The 5,134-nt window shown below is 42.7% G+C and overlaps 1 non-coding gene across 1 annotated transcript; it reads right to left on the bottom strand.

Moving 5' to 3' along the window:
* Positions 1 to 2,765: 2,765 nt before the first annotated feature.
* LOC117717458 (U6 spliceosomal RNA) lies at positions 2,766 to 2,871 on the bottom strand. Its single transcript, XR_004607938.1, has one exon. It is a non-coding gene; the product is annotated as a U6 spliceosomal RNA (small nuclear RNA).
* Positions 2,872 to 5,134: the final 2,263 nt, after the last annotated feature.

The raw sequence follows: 5,134 nt of genomic DNA, 5'->3' as shown, positions 1-5,134 counted from the left end.
TATGAATGTCTTGGTTGCATGTATATCTGCCTATGGAGGTCAGATGAGGGTGTCAACTCTCCTGGAACTAGAGTCACAGATGGCTATGATTCATCATGTGGGTTCTAGAAATGATCTGACCCTTGGTCTTCACAAAAGCAACAAGTGCTCTTAACCAATAAGACTTCTCTCCAGCTTAAATGGATACCACTCTTATCTTGCCTTATTAATTCAATTAAATTTTAGCCCATTGGTGATGGTGACTGTGGCCACCTTGTAGCACACACTTTTAATTCCAGCACTCTGAGCCGGGCAGTGGTGGCGCACGCCCTTAATCCCAGCACTTGGGAGGCAGAGGCAGGTGGATTTCTGAGTTCGAGGCCAGCCTGGTCTGCAGAGTGAGTTCCAGGACAGCCAGGGCTATACAGAGAAACCTTGTCTCGAAAAACAAAACAACAACAAAAAAAAAGACCCCCATATTTGAATGCTTGATCATTAGGGAGTGGTACTTCTTGAGAAAAATTAGAAGGTGTGGCCTTGCTGGAGTAGATCTGTTCTTGTTGGAGGAAGTGTGTCAGTGAGGGTTGGGCTTTTGGGTTTCAAATGCTCAGACCAGGCCCAGTGTCATTCTTTTTTCCTGCCTTTGGATCCAGATTTAGAAATCTTGGTTCCCTTCTGAAGCATCATATCTGCTTGTGAGCCTCCATGCTCCCTGCTATTACCATGATGAACTAAAACTCTGCATTGTAAGCCAGCTCCAATTTAATGTTTTCCTTTATAAAAGTTGCTGTGGGCATGGTGTCTCTTCACAGAAATAGAACATTGACTAAAACAAGGGCTGAAAAAAAATTTTTTTTTTTGTTTTGTTTTTTTCAGACAGGGTTTCTTTGTGTAGCTCTGGCTGCTCTGGAACTCTTTGTGTAGACAAGGTTGGCCTGGAACTCACAAGAGGTCCCCTGCTTCTGCCTCCCCAGTGCTAGGATCAAAAGGCACGGACTACTACCACCTGTCAGGGGCTGAAATTTCTAGTCTTTTAAATTCCTGGCTGATTTTTGTGATAATCAGCTCCAATCCTGAATCTTTTGAGCATCACCCCCCAACACACACCATTATTATCAAATAAAAAAATGCATCACTCAGGAGATTCCAAAGGCTAGGAACCAGAGAGAAAGACTGCAGCCCCCAGCTAAACTGAGAGCAGGCACTTTCTTTCAGAGAAAACCAGGTCACAGAGGAGGAGGATGGAACTTGTAGGAAAGGCAGTGCTTCTCAAACTTTGGTGCGTTTAGAATCTTCTGGGAAGCTTATTAAAATATAGATTATTGGATCTGACTCAGTAGCCTTAGCAACAAGGCTCAGATGTGCCACAGCATTTATTTTTAATAAGATGGGATGGACCGGAACATTTATCTTTAATAACCTAGATAATTCACAGTGAACGTCCCATGTCACTGAAGTCTGAGGACAGAGAGGTAAGCACCGTTTTGAGTTGCCTGCCCGCTTCTTACCCTAAAGCATCAGTGCTCTCTGGAAACTTCCCTGTCATAGTCTGCAGGGAGAGCCCCAAGTCTCCTGCAGGTTCTAATCTTCTTTTTAAGGAATAGGGACAATCATGACAGAGAGCTGAAGTTGCCCAGGAGAAAAACACCTTTAGATCCTGGAGATTCTCTGTTGAAACTCCAACATTCAGAAAAGTAATCAGAACTTACATCTTTATGTGGCTTTTCAGTGAAGGCAAGGTTGTTATTTCATAGCTGAGAAAACTGAAGCCCAGGGAAGACTGGGGTCAAAGAGGTATGGCTGGTGTCAAAACTCAGGCCTGCCTCCCTCCAGTGCATTCCTCTAAATGGTACTGACTGACAAGGAAAGGTGTCGAGCTGGGATGACTTGGTTGTGAGCTGAGTCTCTGCAGCCACCTGTGCAGTACGAATCCTTCCAGATTCTCCAGAGCTGAAGTAATGGCGCTGACAAGGCCACTGTGTGCTACCAAATGGGAAAAGCCTCTGTTCCCAGAATCCACTTCCCCAAGCAGCTGCTTCCCCCGAACCTCCTCAGGAAATCAACAGTGCTGCTCAGTGTGCTGGCACGGTGTGCTGATCTCAGATTCCTGAGAGAGAGCTCAGCAAAACCATCATTATATCTCACATGGAATCTGGCTGGTTGGTACCGATATGATCTTCTTTTGAGTTCCTGAGTGTGGCTGCAATTGTTCTGTGTTCCTCAAAACTATTTTCGAGGCGAGGCAGAGAAGGCCTGGTTGGACAGCAGCTTTTCTGTTCATTGCTGGAGTGGCCAGATTGCAATAAAAACATACATCACTAGGCACTGGAGAGGTGGCTCAGTGGTGTTAAGAACACCTGCTTCCCTTGTAAAAGTCCTGAGTTCAGTTCCCAGCATCCATATGGAGGCTCACAATCATCTGTAACTCCAGTTGCAGGGGACCTGATGCCCTCCTCTGGCCTCTTTGGAAACAGTATTCATGTGGTGCACAAGATATACATGCAAGCTAGACACTCACACACATAGAATAAAAAGAATTATTTTTATCATTAAATAAATTATTTTTATTTTTAAGTAGAAGTAAAAATAAAGAATAAAATTAAAAAATTAAGAGCTGGGCAGTGGTTACTCATGTCTTTAATTCCAGCACTCTGGAGGCAGAGGCAGGTAAATCTGAGTTCAATGACAGTGTGGGCTACATAGAGAAACCTAGTCTCTACAAACAAAAGAAAAGAAAAACACAAAAGGAAAGAAGAAAGAAGCACAACCAGGTTGTTGTTGTTGTTTTAAATATGTAACTCTTCACGAATTTCCATGTCATCCTTGTGCGGGGCCACGCTAATCTTCTTTGTATCATTCTGACTTTAATATATGTGCCACCAAAATGAGCATGCAGGTTTTATTGAATCCATATATGAATCAAGGGGAAATCAATGCAAGACAAGGCTTCCTTCCCTCTCTGATGGCTGTTCTTGGTTGTCAACTTGACCAAATCTGGAATTAACTAAGAGCCAAGTGGTTGGATGCACCTGGAAAAGATTCTTTTCTTAATTAAATCATCTGAAACATGAAACCCTACCCTAAATCCAGATTTTTTTGAGACTGGAAGATCCATCTTTAGTCTGGGCCACACCTTTTGGTGGCAGCCTATGTAAAGGCCATGGAAGAAAGCAATGTTTGCTGTTTGCCTGCTTGCTTTCCCCCTTGCTGGCAAGTGCATCCCTTCACTGGCGTTAGAGTCTAATTATTCACCAGTCCAACATATACTGAAAACCAGCTGAGACATCCAGTGTTGTGGACTGAACAGCTACTGGGTTCTTGGACTTTCTAATGGGAGACAGCCATTGTTGGAATAGTTCACCATAACTTGTAATCCACTCTAATAAATCCTATTCTATTTTTTTTTTGTTTGTTTGTTTTGTTTTTGAGGCAGAGTTCTCTGTGTAACCCTGACTTCCTGTAACTCACTCTGTAGACCAGGCTGGCCTTGAATGCAGAGATCTGTCTACCTTTGCCTCCAGAGTGCTGGGATTAAAAGCATGAGCCACCATGCCAGGCTACATAAACCCCATTCATGTACATATATACATAATACATACATATAGACACAGATGCAGATACATATATACATCATATATACATACATACATACATACATACATACATACATACATACAGATGCAGATACATACATACATACATATGGATGCAGATACATACATACATACATACATATGGATGCAGATACATACATACATACATACATACATACATGCAGATGCAGCTAGATAGATAGATTCATTCTATCAGTTCTGTTTCTCTAGAGAACCCTGACTAACATGCCCACGTATTCTCTGTATTCTGTGCTGGCTCAGAGTGTAGCATCTGCAGCAGTTAATACATAGCCCAGCATGACTTGCACTTCCTTGGAATGCTGACCCCTGTCTCTTACAGACTTACTCTGTCCTCATCTCTGATAGGGTTAGCTAGGACCCTGAGCCTATGCTTTGTCCTCCACTGGTCCTTCCCTATGGGTCAACCACAGCCTCTGCAATGGGACCTTTCTGTTGAGACTTTTTGTTAGTTGTATACACTGCAGTGGCCTCCTATAGCCACTCTTCTCACAGTCACAGAATGTCTTCCTACGATACTAATGTAATCATATGACTTGCCTCAATAAAGCCCTTTAAGACTAGGGATGCAGCAGGACGGTGGTGGCGCACGCCTTTAATCCCAGCACTTGGGAGACAGAGGCAGGTGGATTTCTGAGTTCGAGGCCAGCCTGGTCTACAGAGTGAGTTCCAGGACAGCCAGGGCTACACAGAGAAACCCTGTCTCGAAAACAAACAAACAAACAAACAGACTAGGGATGCAGTTCAGATGGTAAGGTGCTTGTCTAAAGTATATGAAGATCTGGGTTTGATCCCTAGACTTATATAAACCAGGAGTGATAAAGCATACTAGCTAGTACTTTCAGCCCTGAAGAAGTACAGGCAGAAGCTCAGAATTTCAATGCTGTCTTCTGCTACATAGTGAGTTTGAGGATGGGTTGGACTACATGAGACCCTGTGTCCAATACAACAATAATAACAACACCCTGCTCCCCACACATGAATACCCTTTAATTAGCTTCCTGTTTTCTACCAGATAAACTTTAAACTGACTTCTACTGGGAAAAAAAAAACATTAAGGATGTCATGAGTTTTCTAGGCTATAAACATATGAAAGTGTGTGTCTTTCCATAATGTTATAAATTCACAATGTATAGCAATTTCAATGGACTCAATTTGTCAGACAACCAGGCCTACTTTAGTTATCTGGTCAAGTCTAATTAAAATTCTTTTATTCTAATCTTAATTAGTGCTGTTAACTCTCATAACACACAGTAACTATATTTTGCGTATATGTAGTTTCCAGAATGAATGCAAGTTAAGCAGGCTACAGCAGAGCTCAGGAGGTTTTAGAAGTGGGCTGAGAGGAAGGCCAACAGAGCTTATATTGATAAGGTAGTAAACTCAGAGCCAGGGAGAGGTTGATGTGGAGAAAGAGGCCATGAGAGTCAGGATAGAGAACCCCCTGTGTCATTTTCAAGTGATAATGTGAAACAGAAAGGAACAAACAGCCTGCCACTCAGTAACTCCATTTTTCTCAACCT

The sequence above is a fragment of the Arvicanthis niloticus genome, chromosome 11, assembly GCF_011762505.2.
Source record: "Arvicanthis niloticus isolate mArvNil1 chromosome 11, mArvNil1.pat.X, whole genome shotgun sequence".
NCBI lineage: Eukaryota > Metazoa > Chordata > Mammalia > Rodentia > Muridae > Arvicanthis > Arvicanthis niloticus.
This window is presented reverse-complemented; position numbering and strand designations above follow the sequence as displayed.